The 19,660-nt window shown below is 39.0% G+C and overlaps 1 long non-coding RNA gene across 1 annotated transcript; it reads left to right on the top strand.

Annotated features, from left to right (window-relative positions):
* Positions 1-2,285: 2,285 nt before the first annotated feature.
* Positions 2,286-18,398, top strand: LOC133662735 (uncharacterized). Its single transcript, XR_009828147.1, has 3 exons — positions 2,286-2,324; positions 2,430-2,505; positions 18,090-18,398. It is a non-coding gene; the product is annotated as an uncharacterized LOC133662735 (long non-coding RNA).
* Positions 18,399-19,660: the final 1,262 nt, after the last annotated feature.

Here is a 19,660-nt window from a genome sequence, read left to right as displayed (position 1 = left end):
CTTAGACATTGAGGGTACCGGGACAGCGTGTGTGTGTGTGTGTGTGTGTGTGTGTGTGTGTGTGTGTGTGTGTGTGTGTGTGTGTGTGTGTGTGTGTGTGCATACTTAGCATACTTTGCTAAAGTTTATGAAGGAAAATGGACAAAACAATTAGTATATTAGTTGAATTCAGGATTTGGGGTTGATGTGGTATTATTGCCTTTATGACAGTGCATCGATGTGATGTGTGTGATTAAATCACAAAATTATCATAGTAATGCATGCTTAAAAAAAGAAAGTTTGGTTATAAGTCTTGAGACACATTTTGTTCCAGCATGAGGAAGTATGTTCAGACTTCGGACTGTTACTTGGTCCGGCCACAGGTGTATAAAATCAGGCACTTAGGCATGGAGACTGTTTCTACAAATATTTGTGAAAGAATGGGCCGCTCTCAGGAGCTCAGTGATTTCCAGCGTGGAACTGTCATAGGATGCCACCTGTGCAACAAATCTAGTCGTAAAATTTCCTCGATGCTAAATATTCCAAAGCCAACTGTTCGCTTTATTATAAGAAAATGGAAGAGTTTGGGAACAACAGAAAAGTAAAGTTAGGTTAAAGTTAATGTACCAATGATTGTCACACACACACTACGTGTGGTGAAATTTGTCCTCTGCATTTGACCCATCCCCTTGTTCACCCCCTGGGAGGTGAGGGGAGCAGTGGGCTGCAGCAGTGCCGCGCCCGGGAATCATTTTTGGTGATTTGGTGATTTTGGTGATTTAACCCCCAAATCCGACCCTTGATGCTGAGAGCCAAGAAGGGAGGCAATGGGTCCCATTTTTAGTCTTTGGTATGACTCGGCCGGGGTTTGAACTCACAACCTACCGATCTCAGGGCGGACACTCTAACCACTAGGCCACTGAGCAGGCCACGTAAACTGACAGAGAGGGGTCAGCGGATGCTGAAGCGCATAGTGCAAAGACTTTCTGCACAGTCAGTTGCTACAGAGCTCCAAACTTCATGTGACCTTCCAATTAGCCCACGTACAGTACGCAGAGCATGGAATGGGTTTCCATGGCCAAGCAGCTGAATCTAAGCCATACATCACCAAGTCCAATGCAAAGCGTCGGATGCTGTGGTGTAAAGCATGTCGCCACTGGACTCTAGAGCAGTGGAGACGCCTTCTCTGGAGTGATGAATCACACTTTTCCATCTGGCAATCTGATGGACGGGTCTGGGTTTGGAGGTTGCCAGGAAAACTGTACATTTCGGACTGCATTGTGCCGAGTGTGAAATTTGGTGGAGGAGGAGTTATGATGTGGGGTTGTTTTTCAGGAGTTGGGCTTGGCCCCTTAGTTCCAGTGAAAGGAACTTTGAATGCTCCAGAATACCAAAACATTTTGGACAATTCCATGCTCCCAACCTTGTGGGAACAGTTTGGAGCGGGCCCCTTCCTCTTCCGACATGACTGTGCACCAGTGCCCAAAGCAAGGTCCATAAAGACATGGATGACAGAGTCTGGTGTGGATGAACTTGACTGGCCTTACCTGAACCCAAAAGAACACCTTTGGGATGAATTAGAACGGAGACTGAGAGCCAGGCCGTCTCGACCAACATCAGTGTGTGACCTCACCGATGCGCTTTTGGAAGAATGGTGGAAAATTCCTATAAACACACTCCGCAACCTTGTGGACAGCCTTCCCAGAAGAGTTGAAGCTGTAATAGCTGCAAAAGGTGGACCGACATCATATTGAACCCTATGGGTTAGGAATGGGATGGCACTAAGAAAAATTTGATAAAACCAAAAGATTTTAGCTTTGGATAGCATGGGCTTGTGCGATACCACAATTAATTGATACCAACGATGATACATGTTGATATCTATTAGTTGGATAAAGTCATAAAATGTATAAAACTTACAGTAGAACCCCGTGCATGTGAATCATTGTTAAATATTTATAAGTGTAACTTAATAAAAAGGTGATACATTTTGATGTCTTTGTCACTAAGGTTGGAAAAACCTTTGAAAATCCATCCATCCATCCATTTTCTACCGCTTGTCCCTTTTGGGATTAGCGCTCAAAATAGAATTCCATGCATGTGTAAACGTTCCTCGATTTAACTGCCCAAACGTGTCCGAACACCGAAAAAAGACCCCTCGTGGAACATGTAAATGGCAGCAAATTTTGTTCATGAGAAAAATGCAGTTCTGTCATGTTACGTTTTTTTGTGCCTTTATTTTGAAGAGCCCACTCTTATTCTGTTACTTCCTTTATTGCTGATGCTTGACTTCCTGCTGCCGTTCCGTCTGACATCAACAGCATACTCACGTTACTCCAGGACTGGTAAAACATGCTGACAAAGATATATTTCTCATATTCTATGTGAACATTTGTGAGAGGTTATTTTATTGTGCCTCGTGTTTGTGTTGTTTATATGTCACATTTAAGGAGAGTCACTACGAGCTGTGTGTGGAAGCTAGGCTAACAAGTTGAGCAAACTTAGCGCCCTTGGAAGTGGAAGGAGGTAGGAGGAGTCTAATGGTTTTATTTATTGTAAAACAAGTGGTTCATTTCATTTAAAACAAACGGGAAAATGTCATTTTTTTATTTACTAAAAAATATTTGTTTATAAGTTTAAAAATGTAAACATGATTTATGCATTGTTTGTGGAAATATGGTACGATGGCATTTGTATTTTCTGTCCATCGTCATAGTTTTCACGGTGTCAAAATTGTGAGGAGAAAAGGAGGAGAGAATTAAAGTTGCACCAGTCGAAGCTCTCTGCATCTTGTATCATTAATCCAAGTGGGCCGCTGCAGGACATACCAGGGGTTCACTGATGAATAATATCCTATTTTTCAGACTATAAGGCGCACTTAAAAGCCTTTCATTTTCTCAAAAATCGACATTGCGCCTTATAACTCGGTTCGCCTAATGTACAGAATAATTTTGGTTACGTAGACCACAAAATAATGTTTTCAATTTAAAAAAAATAAAATAATAATATGACCCCTTTAATGCGCCCTGTAATTTGGTGCGCCTTTTGTATGAAAATAGACCTGACTAGACCCGCTCATTGGCAGTGCGCCTTATACTCCGGTGTATCTTATGGTCCGGAAAATACGGTACCTAAAAATGATATCTTGTATTCAAAATACACCCATATTAAGGGTACCATATGTAATAATTTAATGTCAAGTCATCATTAAATGGCCCTGATATGTCAAAGGGCATTAATAAATCATGTTATTTTCGAATACCTCTATAACTGATAACAGTAGTTCAGCTAGGATAGACTCATTTCAAAATAAAATTTACATATCATGATCCGTTGCCCGATCATAGTTTGTTTACGTTTTGATTCACTTGTTGTTTAAGTTCTGTTTCAGCACCCCTGTGTTGTGTCTCCTGGGTTGCCATGGTTATTCATTGTTCTCAGCTGCCTCTGATCGGTGTCCGGGATGCTCAACTGCTCCTGGGTGCTAATCAGAGAGTTATTTATTCTGTCCTATAGCCCCACTCTGTCTGGTTCTTTTGCTTGCCTACATGCAACAGTTATGTTCTTGAAAATGCTTAAATTAGGCCAAAATTTGTAACTCAAATGTGCATATTTTTGGCTAATAATGGTCTGTAGTCAAACTGTCATGATATGTTGCCCGGATCATGTTTTGTTTAGTTTTGGACTCCCTCGGGTCCTGTTTTTGAGCACCCCTGGGTTTGTGTTTTAGTTGCCATCACTGCAGATTGTTTTCACCTGCCTCTGATTAGTGTTCGTGATGCTCACCTGCTCCTGGGCACTAATCAGAGGGCCACTTTTTCCCGTTGGTCGCCACACTCAGTCTGGCTTCCTTATTTGCTTCGTGCAACACGTCACGTTGAGTATACTTGATTCCTGATCTAAGCTTTGCCTTTTGTTTTCTTGTTCATATGCTTACCTTTCCTTGTTAGCTATTCCGTTAGCTTCCCATGCTATGGGCACACTTGTTTTGTTTGTACCCCGCATGATTTATGGAAAATAAATAATTTCCTTACCCGCACCTTGCCTCCGGAGTTCCGTCTGCATCTTGGGAGAACGATCCACGCAATCGTGACACAAACGGGAAAAAGCGAGGAACCATGATATGATATTAATAAATATATTCTGAAAAAACATGATAGAGTGAAACCACAAAATTGTAATTGTGCAAAGTGGCGAGGGACGGCTGTATTTGTGCATATTTTTCTACAATAAGTGAATTGTGAAAGTCTATCCAACAATAGTTTTTTAATAACCGTTTTAATAATACAATACAGATAGTAATAAAAAGTCTGGGTAACACTTTAGTGTGGAGAACACATATTCACCATGAATTAGTTGCTTATTAACATGCAAATTGGTAACATATTGGCTCTTAAAGGCCTACTGAAATGAATTTTTTTTATTTAAACGGGGATAGCAGATCTATTCTATGTGTCATACTTAATCATTTCGCGATATTGCCATATTTTTGCTGAAATGATTTAGTATAGAACAACGACGATAAAAATCGCAACTTTTGGTATCTGATAAAAAAAGGCTTGCCCCTACCGGAAGTAGCGTGACGAAGTCAATTGAACATATACGCAAAGTTCCCTATTGTTTACAATGATGGCCGCATGAAGTGAGAGAGATTCGGACCGAGAAAGCGACAATTTCCCCATTAATTTGACCGAGGATGAAAGATTTGTGGATGAGTAAAGTGCAAGTGAAGGACTAGTGGGGAGTTGAAGCTATTCAGATAGAGAAGATGCTGTGAGAGCCGGGGGTGACCTGATATTCAGCTGGGAATGACTACAACAGTAAATAAACACAAGACATATATATACTCTATTAGCCACAACACAACCAGGCTTATATTTAATATGCCACAAATGAATCCTGCATAAAAACACCTACGTGTTTGTTATGCTAGCTCCTAGCTCCTCTGCTAGCTCCTAGCTCCATAGAACGCGCCAATACAATTCAAACACCTGATCAACACACACAATCACTCAGCCCAAAAGACCGTTCACCTAACCCAAGGTTCATAAAGCTTATATATTTTTAAAAAGTTACGTACGTGACGCGCACATACGGTCAAGCTATCAAATGTTTAGCAGCCAAGGCTGCATACTCACGGTACCTGATATTCAGCTGGGAATGACTACAACAGTAAATAAACACAAGACATATATATACTCTATTAGCCACAACACAACCAGGCTTATATTTAATATGCCACAAATTAATCCTGCATAAAAACACCTACGTGTTTGTTATGCTAGCTCCTAGCTCCTCTGCTAGCTCCTAGCTCCATAGAACACGCCAATACAATTCAAACACCTGATCAACACACACAATCACTCAGCCCAAAAGACAGTTCACCTAACCCAATGTTCATAAAGCTTATATATTTTTAAAAAGTTACGTACGTGACGCGCACATACGGTCAAGCTATCAAATGTTTAGCAGCCAAGGCTGCATACTCACGGTACCTGGTATTCAGCTGGGAATGACTAAAACAGTAAATAAACACAAGACATATATTTACTCTATTAGCCACAACACAACCAGGCTTATATTTAATATGACACAAATTAATCCTGCATAAAAACACCTACGTCTTTGTTATGCTAACTCCTAGCTCCTATGCTAGCTCCTAGCTCCATAGAACACGCCAATACAATTCAAACACCTGATCAACACACACAATCACTCAGCCCAAAAGACCGTTCACCTAACCCAAGGTTCATGAAGCTTATATATTTGAAAAAAGTTACGTACATACGCAAAAAAAAAGTTGCGCACATACGGTCAAGCGATCAAATGTTTAGAAGCCAAAGCTGCATACTCACGGTAGCACGTCTGCGTCTTTGTCATCCAAATCAAAGTAATCCTGGTAAGAGTCTGTGTTGTCCCAGTTCTCTACAGGCGTCTGTGTATCGAGGTCAAAAGTCCTCCTGGTTAGAGTCTCTGTTATCCGAGTTCTTCCATCTTGACTGCATCTTTCGGGAATGTAAACAAAGACGCGCCGGCTGTGTACTGTTGTTGCTGACTTCGTTCGAAAAATACGTCCGTTTCGCACCGACAACTTTCTTCTTTGCTTGCTCAGCTTCTTTCTCCATAATGCAATGAACATAATTGCAACCGATTCACGAACACAGATGTCCAGAATACTGTGGAATTATGAAATGAAAACAGAGCCTTTTTGTATTGTGTTCAATGGGGAAGGCATACCTCTGTTACGTCACGCGCATACGTCATCCTCAGAGGCGTTTGGAACCGGAAGTTTAGCGGCAAATTTAAAATGTCACTTTATAAGTTAACCCGGCCGTATTGGCATGTGTTATAATGTTAAGATTTCATCATTGATATATAAACTATCAGACTGCGTGGTCGGTAGTAGTGGGTTTCAGTAGGCCTTTAATTAGTTATTATTAAGTACTTATTAATGCCTTATTCTGCATGGCCTTATTATACAACCAATAAGCAATTAACTAAGAGTCTTCCCTCAATAACCTCAGAATTATTGCTTATTAGTAACCCTAACCCTAACCCTTATATGTTCCCCTAGTGTCCAAATAACTCTAAATTAAGTCTTTGTTACTTTAATTATCAACTAATTAATGGTGAATATGTTCCCCATACTAAAGTGTTACCAAAGTCTGTTGCAAATTAGTAAGTGCCTGTTTGTTCGTATCAAAACTACGTGAAACATTCCAACATTACGTCCTTTGGCGACAATCACAACGTAGACGTTGAATCTCTTCACCGCATCATTTCCTGAGGCTTGCAGCACAACAAGCAGATTACATCTGTGAATCCTGTGAATATCTGTGGTGAAAAGCAGCGTGTCCAACTCTGCGTGATAAATCTGATAAATCTTTGTTATTTACGATAACCACATTTACAGAGATGGGACGTTGCCATGAAACTGATGACTGATTTATGATCATCATTTCCAGTCATAATTTTTTCACATTTTCAAGTATTTTAAAGAAACCTTTTGAGTTTTAGCAAGACATATTTGACCATATCTTGTAACTGTCTTGCAAGAACACTTGATTTTTGGGGTTTCTGACACGAGATGGTTGACGCTCAATTTTTTTGTGTGTGAATTGTATACGATAATTTTTGGCCGATTTTCATGTAGTTTGACAAGAAACCTGTTAGTTTTGTAAGAACAATGTCAAGAGTATTTTACAATCTTTTTCTATATTGCGTTTCTGCAGCCTATCCCAGCTGACTTTAGGACCCTGGACTGGTCACTAACCAGTCACAGGACACATAAAGCACTCTTTAACACTCACGATTATGGGCAAATTCAAGTCTTCAGTTACAGTCGGAGAAAAAAACTTCCACACACGAGGTGAAAAATGCAAACTCCACACAAAGTTTTCCAAACGGAGATTTGAACGCTCTATCTTTCCAATGCTTGAGTAGTTTTTGGAATTCCAGCATTGTCTTAGTGTGAAATCTCTGTGGATTTTAAACGTTTATGCTCCTGTAAACATGAATGTTTATAAACGAGCCTCAATGAAGTGCGAGTGTCGCATTCCGCAGGTGAACTTGTCTGGAAGCGTGTCCACCAAGGTGGGCTAAAACCACAAAACAACCCCAACATTAGCCAAACATTGACATAAACATCTTGCATTAACAAACATTATAGCAGTGACGTGCGGTGACCTTCACACCAGATATATGCATATATACAGTATATATATTTAATATATACTGTATGTATATATATATATATATATATATATACATATATATATATATATATATATATATATATATATATATATATATATATATATATATATATATATATATATATATATATATATATATATATATATATATATATATATATATATATATATATGCGTACAGTTTGAGTGTCCCTATGTTGTGTGGGCCTTCTATGACCCTTGTGGAGTCTCCCAAGACAAACAGGTCCTAGGTAAGGGATCAGACAAAGAGCAGCTTGAAGACATCTCTATAGAAAGACAAAATGAAGGACCCAGATTTCCCTTGCCCAGACGCGGGTCACTGGGGCCCCCCTTTGGAGCCAGGCCTAGAGTTGGGCTCGATGGCGAGCGCCTGGAGCCCGGCAGGGAACAGCCAGAAGAAGAAACGTGGGTCCCCCGTTCAATGGGTTCACCACTCATAGGAGGGGTCATAGAGGTCGGGTGAAATGTGTAGATGGGGCCCTTGGCTGGAACCAGTTTTCTCAATAGGAACCAGTCGTGGTGGTAATTCCAGAACCCAGCAGCAGGGATGCCATCAAGCTGAAGAAGGAGTCCTATCGGGTGCTTTTGGCCCGTGGGACTCCGGAGGCAGCGGACAGGTACCGTCAGGCCCAGTGGTGTGCGACTTCGGCAGTCACGGAGGCAGAAACTCGGGCATGGGAGGATTTCAGGGAAGCCATGGAAACCAACTGCTGGACGGCTTTGAAGCAATTATAGACCACCATCCGCCACCTCAGGAGGGGGAAGCAGTGCGCTGTCAACACCGTGACAGAGGTTGCAGAGGTGGTTTAAAATCTCCTTGGTGGCAGGGGCCCCGGGTGTGGATGAGATTTGCCAAAGTTCCTTAAGGCTCTGGATGATGTGGGGCTGTCCTGGTTGAAAAAGCTCTGCAACATTGCGTGGACATCGGGGGAGGTGCCTCTGGATTGGCAGACTGGGGTGGTGGTTCCTCTCTTTAAAAACTATTATTACTACTATCGTGGGATCACACTCCTCAGCCTACCTGGTAAGGTTTATTCAGGTGTACTAGAGAGGAGATAGTTGAACCTTAGATCCAGGAGGAGCAGTGTGGTTTTCATCCTGGTCGTGGAACGATGGACCAGCTCTAACTCTCGGCAGGATCCTTGACAAAAAAAAAAACAGTTCCTCTCATCGATTACGAACACACTTCACTTCCTGCTTACGGTGTTCCACGCCCCGACCTTGTCGATTGTGCTGTGCAGAGGATTCTGGGAGATGTAGTTTATTTTCAGACCTGGTCAACGCTAAAGCGCCAGAAAAAAACTACACACCAAGTTTTTGTTTGATACATCATGTGTCACGGCATTATTGTGAAGACTGAAACCACAATACTACAGTATCTACAGTAACATTACACCCCTACTCATTTTTTAGAACAAGAAAAAACTAGCTGTGAGCAGAAAATGACCGCAGTTTGGACACCTGTGTGCTAATCATTATAGCTTAACATTTTTTTTTGGTTTTATCCACATAATTGTGACTTGTTCAGCATTGGGTTTTTTAATTATTGATTTTTATGTAGGTCACAAAATGTAATTTTTGCTACATATAACCACCACATTTCATAGTTTTCCACATAATTACTATTTCAGCAAAAATTGCATGACGTCATAAAAGTAGAACTTTCTATTTTTTGTTGTTGTTTTTACCAAAAATAACCGATACATTTAATAGTGTTCCACCTAATTTGTAACTTTTAGGGGAAAACATTTATTCCATTATAAAAGTAGAGAACTACTGTATATATTTGTTCTCCAAAACATCTTGTTTTAATCAAAATAGACAAAGGATTTTGTAGTTTTCGATGTAGTGCCAGACTTTTCTGGCATAAATTGTTTTACCAAGAAGAGAGAGACCATTTTTCAAGTACTATGGGAAATACTATATATGGAATTTTACTAGGTGCATTACTTTTTGTACAAAATCCAACATATGCGTAACATATTTTTACACAATTAATACAGGTTTCACCATTGTGCAAAAGAATGCAACATTTTCATGTGCTTTTTATATATGCCATCATTACACTTTACACTAACTGCTAGCATAATGGCCTACAAATGTTATAGCACTGCAATACGGCAGCACGTAATTTTCTTTCCTTTGAAGTCAGTGATCTAAATGTCCTTTTATGGGACTTAGTGCAAAGTGGATTTCACACGTTATTAACTTGGACTGACTGAGGTAGATTAACTGGAAACAAGACTATCAAATTTCACCTGGGAGTAACCTGACAACACAAACATGCTAGCGTTAAAAGCACATGTCTATTGTGCGATATTGTGGAAAAAACAATAGCTGTGCTTTGTTTGTTTATCTAATTGTGGTAAAATAAGTTAGGACCGGTTTTGCTATCAAGTAACGTGCTAAACTCTGTGTCGCGTCGGCATGCTTAACTGACAAACAATTGCAACTATTTGATCGTAATCCAGTAAGATGTAACCGACCAAACCGAGCAAAAGAGGATGTTTATAGGAGGCGGTGTCAGTGCCAGCAGGGGAGCTAAAAGTGCTATTTACCTGAATTTGCACCTGCGTTATTAAGTGGAATAGACCCAAGAACACCCCCTGCCACCATCAGGGCCGTCCACTCCAACATTCATCAGGCTTTGATTTATTCGGCTTTTCGTCGCTTTACTCAGGCTTTCATCTCATTTTGAGGAAGTGCCGTGCTGCTGTGTGTTGTTTCGTTCTACAAAGGCTGGCCCTCCAACATCAGGCGCCCCCGAGGTTGTCCCCTCCCCTTCACAAAATAATAGGACAAAAAAAAGTGCGTGCATTGAGTTGACGACATCAGGGATTAGATGTTGCAGCGTAGTCACAGCTGGACAAAAAACAATTCTCTAAAAGGGGTCCGCCCACCCTTTTTGGGGGGGCGCGGAGGGACCCTCGTACCCCCTGTGTGCGCGAGAGGATCAAAGTGTGTTTTAAAGGGAGGGAATTGGTCAAATTTGGGGATAAAGCCCAAATCCTCTTAGCTCTTAGGAAAGAGGAAATGTGCATTAAGTCATTAACTGACGTGAACCACTGTGTACTTTTTGTATGACATCCTACTAAACTCAATCTATGTGTAACTTTTCAACTATTTAAGATGTACTTTGTGCATGAAATTAGACTAAAATCAATCCATGTGTAACTTTTCGACTATTTTAGGTGTACTTTTTGTATGAAATACTATTAAAATCAATCTATATGTAACTTTGACTATTAAAGATGTACTTTTTGCATGACATCCTACTAAACTCAATCAATGTGTAACTTTTCGACTATTTTAGAGGAATTTTTTGTACAAACCCCGTTTCCATATGAGTTGGGAAATTGTGTTAGATGTAAATATAAACAGAATACAATGATTTGCAAATCATTTTCAACCCATATTCAGTTGAATATGCTACAAAGACAACATATTTGATGTTCAAACTGATAAACATTTTTTTTTTTTGCAAATAATCATTAACTTTAGAATTTGATGCCAGCAACACGTGACAAAGAAGTTGGGAAAGGTGGTAATAAATACTGATAAAGTTGAGGAATACTCATCAAACACTTATTTGGAACATCTCACAGGTGAACAGGCAAATTGGGAACAGGTGGGTGCCATAATTGGGTATAAAAGTAGATTCCATGAAATGCTGAGTCATTCACAAACAAGGATGGGGCGAGGGTCACCACTTTGTCAACAAATGCGTGAGCAAATTGTTGAACAGTTTAAGAAAAACCTTTCTCAACCAGCTATTGCAAGGAATTTTGGGATTTCACCATCTACGGTCCGTAATATCATCAAAGGGTTCAGAGAATCTGGAGAAATCACTGCACGTAAGCAGCTAAGCCTGTGACCTTCGATCCCTCAGGCTGTACTGCATCAACAAGCGACATCAGTGTGTAAAGGATATCACCACATGGGCTCAGGAACACTTCAGAAACCCACTGTCAGTAACTACAGTTGGTCTCTACATCTGTAAGTGCAAGTTAAAACTCTCCTATGCAAGGCGAAAACCGTTTATCAACAACACCCAGAAACGCCGTCGGCTTTGCTGGGCCTGAGCTCATCTAAAATGGACTGGAAAAGTGTTTTGTGGTCTGACGAGTCCACATTTCAAATTGTTTTTGGAAACGGTGGACATCGTGTCCTCCGGACCAAAGAGGAAAAGAACCATCCGGTGTTCTAGGTGCAAAGTTGAAAAGCCAGCATCTGTGATGGTATGGGGGTGTATTAGTGCCCAAGACATGGGTAACTTACACATCTGTGAAGGCGCCATTAATGCTGAAAGGTACATACAGGTTTTGGAGCAACATATGTTGCCATCCAAGCAACGTTACCATGGACGCCCCTGCTTATTTCAGCAAGACAATGCCAAGCCACGAGTTACATCAACGTGGCTTCATAGTAAAAGAGTGCGGGTACTAGACTGGCCTGCCTGTAATCCAGACATATCTCCCATTGAAAATGTGTGGTGCATTATGAAGCCTAAAATACCACAACAGAGACCCCCGGACTGTTGAACAACTTAAGCTGTACATCAAGCAAGAATGGGAAATAATTCCACCTGAGAAGCTTAAAAAATGTGTCTCCTCAGTTTACTGAGTGTTGTAAAAAGGAAAGGCCATGTAACACAGTGGTGAACATGCCCTTTCCCAACTACTTTGGCACATGTTGCAGCCATGAAATTCTAAGTTAATTATTGTTTGCAAAAAAAAAATAAAGTTTATGAGTTTGAACATCAAATATCTTCCGTCAGTCTACCCCAGGGCAGCTGTGGCTAAGAAAGTAGCTTACCACCCCCAGGTGTGAATGAATGATGGGTTTTTAACATGTAAAGCGACTTTGAGTACTTAGAAAAGCGCTATATAAATCCCAGGTATTATTATTATTATTATTATATCTTGTCTTTGTAGTGCATTCAATTGAATATGGGTTGAAAAGGATTTGCAAATCATTGTATTCCATTTATATTTACATCTAACACAATTTCCCAACTCATATGGAAACGGGGTTTGTATGAAATACAACTAAAATCAATCTATATGTAACTTTTCGACTATTTTAGTTGTACTTTTTGTATGAAATACTACTAAAATCAATCTATATGTAACTTTGACTATTAAAGATGTACTTTTTGCACGAAATTCTGCTAAAATCAATCTGTGTAATTTTTTACACTATTTTAGATGAACTTTTTGCGTGAAATACTACTAAAATCAATCTATATGTAACTTTTCGGCTATTTTAGTTGTACTTTTTGTATGAAACACTACTAAAAATCGGTCCATATATAACTCTTCTGCTATTTTAGCTGTACTTTTTGAATGAAATCCTACTAAAATCTATGTTTTCTACTGTATTAAGTGTTATTTTTGTATTTAATCCTACTAAAATGCGTCAATATGTAACTTTTCTACTATTTCAAGTGTACTCTTTGTATGAAATCCTACTAAAACTATGTCTGTTTGTAAGTTTTCTACCATCTTAGGTGTCTTTTTGTTTGAAATCCTAGTAAAATGTGTCTTTATGTAACATTTGTACTGTTTTAGTTGCACTTTCTGTATGAAACCCTACTAAAGAATGTCTATGTATACAGCACTTTCTACTCTTTTAAGTGCACTTTTTATATAAAATCCTACTAAATTGTGTTAATATGTAACTTTTCTACTATTTTAAGTGTGCTTTTTGTATGAAATCCTACTCAAAGCTATCTGTATGTAACCTTTCTACAATTTTAGGTAACTTGTAACAAATCCTACTAACATATGTCTCTATGTAACTTTTTTACTTATTAAGGTGTACTTCCTGTGTGAAATCCTACAAAAATCTGTCTATGAGTTACTTTTCTACTAATTAAAATGACATGTTTGTATGAAATCCTCCAAAAACTTGTCTATATGTAACTTTTCTATTAACTGAAGTGTACATTTTGTATTATACCATTTTTTAAGTTAAATGTATTAATTGGATTCAATTGAAGTTAATTTGAGGAAGTGGATGTGGTTCAAAGCTTGTGGGGGACATGAACAGATACTACACAAGTCCATTGACATGTAGGGACTGGCTTCAGCAGATTAAAGTGTGATAAAAAGAGGAACATTCAATAATACAAGTGCTGATCACAAGTGGGAACAAAGCAGGGGTTAGATAAAAATCATTTTTTGTTGAAATGGGAACGTTTTTAAAGCTCTTCCTGCCTCAGAGATAAATGTGATGTCTTTATCAGCTTGGATGGTGTGTCATCTCTGAAACGTTCACAGGTTTTATCTGATTGTAATGCACTGACTTTTGCTCAAAATCGTCTTTAGCCAGCGTGAGAATGGACCACGTTTTATTTGAAGCGCTAAAAACAACATTAATAATATATGATTGTTTAAAAACGCTCAATATCTGTGTGTCCTTTGATGTTACTTTACAGCAACACATCAACGGGTTTGTTACGGTGAGCTTGATTTTACAATGGCAAAAAAAGTCTTACTTGTTAAATTGCAAAACAAATTTACAATAAAGTGCACACATTACGCAATTTGATTGACAATTCCATTAGAAACATACATACAACACAAATGATTGTAGATAGTCAGACAACAAATGTATGAAATCACCTACAATATCAACAGAATTGCACCAAAATGTTTAAAAGTCGCACATATATCATATATTATATACTGTATTCATGCTCCCCATGATATATACTGTATACATATACAACATGAGCAGACTATGTATGTCACCATACAGCAAGCTTCAACCACTATCAAATATAAGAAAGTACGTTTGTTCTGTTGTTTTTTTAACGTTTTACACAAAATGGCTTCATTTTACAGCAAAAAAATAAAAATAAAATCTACAATACGATCAACTGCGTACAATAATAAATAAATTGGACTCATATTTTGTGGACAAATAAGCATCTAAAGTTGCACAAAACTAGTAGGTCAAACCAAAGTGTGCTTGTGTGAGTTTCTTTTAGCTTGGCTTTGGAGAAGAATGTGAGAATGTGAAGACAAATGGGAATTAAAAAAGTATATCGGAAGTTTGAAAATCAAACATTTCAGGAAATATTTGCCACACAGCTGCACAGACCTCTGTTAGGAGTAGGGAAAAAATGGAACAGTTTAATTACAAAAGTAATTAACTAAGTGCAATTCAGAATTCATTCAAGATTTGTGGGGAACATTTGCAGTGAGTTTATTTATTCGGATCCCCATTAGCTGCAGTAGAGCGATATGACCAGCTGTGTTTTGCATAAGTTATAAATTGCACAAGTAGTCGATTTTACATTGCTGCGATGGCAGTCGACCAAAGTGCTGGGTCATTGTAAAGATATGTTAATACTAGTGTTTGATTGCAATGTTCATAATATTTGGATGAAGAAAAGAGTCTTCTCATGCAATCACCCATTTATGCAATAATATTGCTCATGTGTTTTTTCTTATGATAATTTATTGTCTATCGTTATGCCCAGAGAATTAGACTCTTGTTCCTTATACAGGTATATAGTGATGTCACCCATTTTGATTTTTAACACTGGATTTTTATTAACAGTATTATTTGACCCATCACAATGCTGAAACAAATTTATGGATTTTTCCTGGATCACAGGAACATATTTTAGAACATGCAAACCCTTAGTAGATCAGGCCTGTAGTTTCTCCAAATTGTACTGGGTATTCCTGAGGTTTCCTACCGGTCGGACGTGCCGTGAACACCTCCCCAGGAAAGTCACTGGTGTGTGATGCCACAATAGTTGGAACGCACCCTCAGGTTCGCCTTCTAAAAAGGGGAACCAACATCCCAGTCTGCCAGTCCAGAGGTGCTGCTACTGATGTCCATGCGATGCTGCAGACTCTTGTAAAGCAAGACAGCCCCACAGCATCCAGCGTCTTAAGGAATTCCAGGTGGATCTCATCTACCCCCTGCCACCAAGACTACCCTTGACTACCACCTGAATCATTTCCTGAGCAGTGGACGGCACGTTAAATCTAATGTCCTTCCCCCTCAACTGAAGCGTTACAACGTTGCCTAGAAACATGGCAAGCACCTCATGGGGAAATCATGTCAATGGATACAGTAGGAACACGAGATACGTTCACAGACAACATATCTTTTAATGGTGTTTTTAAGACAATAACCAGCGACCCACTAAAAAACGGGTCCACAACCCAAAACCAGTTGAGAATCACTACGTCTCGGGAATCAACAAAGGTCCTGTATTCTGAACTTCTGTTTGGCAGATCAACGCAAACAACAGTCAGGACCCGTCCCCCAGCCGGAGACTCGGGGACGGGACGGGACCCTCTTGTCTACTGGGTTGAACTCCAACATACAGGCTCAGAGCCGGGGGGCAACAAGTCACTAGGCCCTTGCCATCGAGCTCCATCGCCAGAGGGTCTTGTCTTGTCATAAGGTCTTTTGAGCTACACTTTGTCTGGTCTCTTTCCTAGGAACTGTTGGTCTTGGGGGACCTACCTGGGGCATAGAACCCCTGACAACTTAGCTGCCAAAAACATGCAAACTCCCTTACCACGATATGGTGGTAACTCAGAGAGGAGGGACCTCAGACTGTTCATGTTAATATGTGCATTTCTTAAACCTATTTGCTCCTTGGTCGAGGGTGGATGTGCAGTCAGAGTCAAACTAAAAAAACTCAGAAGTGGGCGGCAACTTCTGATGTGGTGGCAACGGAAACAAAATCTCTGAAATCTTACTCCGAACTGGCTCTGGAACGGCTGCAGTGAAAAAGGGGCATTTGTGGTCATTTGTGTTGTAATGTGACTTTGTGAGTCATATACCATGTTCAAAAAATGTTAGTTCTTTTATTTAGGCATACCTTCAGAGTTAGTCATTGTTTACTTTTGGAAGGCTGAAATTAGTTAGTTGTTCAATTGTAAGCTTCAAACCACGAACTCAACAAAAATACATTTTGGAGTTTGAACCGCAATCATGCTCAAGTTTTCCATTTTCTTTGACTTTAAGTAGGGCAGTCAGATTTAAAGATTTTGGTTTAATCAAACAATTTATTTTGACCGCACATTCTCTGATTACCTGAAATGCGGTGCAGGTTGCTGTAAGGTCAGTGATCAGGTTATTGCATACGTCAGTGGTAAGGTAAGTGAGGAGAGTCCGACTGAACTTTAGATAAAACTGTGGGGAGGCGGGGCCGGCAGACCGACAGCGAGGCGTGCCCCGCTGGGACCAACTCCGAAAGGGTGGCGAGGAGGCGTGGCCAGCAGTCCGACAGCGAAGCAGGGCACACCGGAGCCCGCTCCAAGATGGCGGCGAGGAGGTTAAATAATTAAATAATCCCCTCTCTGTGTATAAAAGCGCGACAGCCGAGAACGACGAGGAAGAGAGAGTTGGAGAGCAAGCAGCAACCGATGCAGCGCGGGAGAGCGAGAGAGCGAGAGTCAGACGAAGACGACGCGGCAGGCTGAAAAGCATGCTGCCGAGCGAGCGGCGAAGAGAAGCTGGAAAGCGACGAGAGACTGAGTATTATTTGCAAAAATAAAACAAAATGACAACCCTGCTCAACCATGTCCTTCCTTGATGGTCCTGAGAACCCAGACGACAGCCAGGAACTGTCACAAAAACTATTATCCAGTTTTGAGTAAATAAATGACATATATTTGTGTCAAAATATCATGGTGGTTTTTTTTAAATGTAATTGAATAATTTAGTACAATTAATCACAATTAATTGGAATTCAAATGTGTGATTGATACTATTTCTAAAAAATAATCATTTGACAGCACTACTTTTTAGCAACATGTATAGCAAACGAAAGACTAGCATTAATATAGCTGTTAGCCAAGTTATGGTTAGTGTACTTGTTTATCTTTTTTATTTTTTAGGTATGACAGTGGCAAGTTTCATTTTACACAATCACTTGGGGAAAAAAAGTGCAGCAGTTCAACTGTCAAAATATTTTGAACTATAAACTACGCATTAATCAGAATAAATAGATGTCTTATGAAGAAATATGCATCAAAAGTCACACAAAACCTACAGTTCATCCAAACAATGTCATGCTAGGAATAACCCTATTTGTGTTGTTGGCTTGTGCTTTAACTTTTTGGGTCTTATTTTGTACCTCTAAGTTGTTAAGACAAGAACCTATATAAAAATATGCACTTAAATTCACACAAAATGTTATCCTTTGATCAAACCGTTATCCTGCTAGGGGTGTTCTGCCTTGGGATTTGCTTTTCCAGTGGATTTTTTGAAAAACGTCCAATCTACATAATACATACTAATAATAATATTCTAAAAAAATCATTATGATTTATGGCTGTACATTTATTATGGTCACAGCTTGACCCTGGAACTGACTATTTGTATTATCTTCCATAGGTAAAAGTGCCTCCGACCTATTTCCAAGCAACTAAAAGGAGGATTTTAATGGCAGCTGTAGAAGAAAAGGTTGCATTCCATTGGACCAAAAGCACCGCAGGTATTTACTTGACACAGGGTCGTCGTACGGCCAGATGCGGAGCTTCTAATTTTGGGATCAGGTCCTAATGAGAGGACCAGAAAACAACCTGCTGGTGAGAATGGACCACAAAGGCCAGCTTAGAGGACCTGTGATGTCACAGAAAAAACATATATAAAAATAACGCCTCTGCTGTGTCTTTTTTGTCCCTTTTCTGTCAACCCTGGCGCTCTCTCCAAATAACGAGCCCTTTGACGAGTCATTAGGCAATATTAAAAGTCTTAACGGCAGGATTCCATGGCCGCTGCGCAGCGCCACACAAATACGCCGACAACAAACAAACACAACTTCATTGGACTTACTTGATGCTTTCATATATCAGTCATTTCCTGTTTGTAGTTTAATTTTAGGCAAAACACTGACAACATAAAAAACATTAATTAAGCAGGATTTCAGACAAAAAATTGTAGACAATTATTTAGATTTCCATATTTTTGGAACACATAAAGTTGTTTTTGTTGTTGTTTTTTAGAATAAAATGATATATTAAATTAGGTTCAATATTAGGGATGTCCGATAATGGCTTTTTGCCGATATCCGATATTCCGATATTGTCCAATGCTTTAATTACCGATACCGATATCAACAGATACAGATATATACAGTCATGGAATTAACACATTACTATGCCTAATTTGGACAACCAGGTATGGTGAAGATAAGGTCCTTTTAAAAATAATAATAACAATAAAATAAGATAAATAAATTTAAAACATTTTCTTGAATAAAAAAGAAAGTAAAACAATATAAAAACAGTTACATAGAAACTAGTAATTAATGAAAATGAGTAAAATTAACTGTTAAAGGTTAGTATTATTAGTGGACCAGCAGCATGCACAATCATGTGTGCTTACGGACTGTATCCCTTGCAGACTGTATTGATATATATTGATATATAATGTAGGAACCAGAATATTAATAACAGAAAGAAACAACCCTTTTGTGTGAATGAGTGTAAATGGGGGAGGGAGGTTTTTTGGGTTGGTGCACTAATTGTAAGTGCATCTTGTGTTTTTTATGTTGATTTATTTAAAAAAAACAAAAACAAAACAAACAAAAAAAACGTTACCGATAATAAAAAAAACGATACCGATAATTTCCGATATTACATTTTAAAGCATTTATTGGCCGATAATATCGGCAGGCCGATTTTATCGGACATCTCTATTCAATATATATAAAGCCATATACCTAAATTGATACTTTTCTTTGTAATGTGTTTTTCAAATACAACCTATATAGTAAATAAAAAAAATAAAAATAAAACAAGCCTAAAATTTAAAAAAATAAAATAACAGAAGTGAAAGTCAAGAACTTACGTGTGAACTCAGGGAATGAATGCTAAATTAAAACGAAAAACAAAACATCCTGTAATTTAATAGTATTTTATACAAAAAATAGTTGGCAATTAGTAGGATGCTCGCATATTTTA

Source organism: Entelurus aequoreus, linkage group LG12, assembly GCF_033978785.1.
Source record: "Entelurus aequoreus isolate RoL-2023_Sb linkage group LG12, RoL_Eaeq_v1.1, whole genome shotgun sequence".
NCBI classification, from domain to species: Eukaryota; Metazoa; Chordata; class Actinopteri; order Syngnathiformes; family Syngnathidae; genus Entelurus; species Entelurus aequoreus.
Note: the sequence above shows the minus strand (reverse complement) of the source record. Positions and strands in the feature narration are given on the sequence as shown.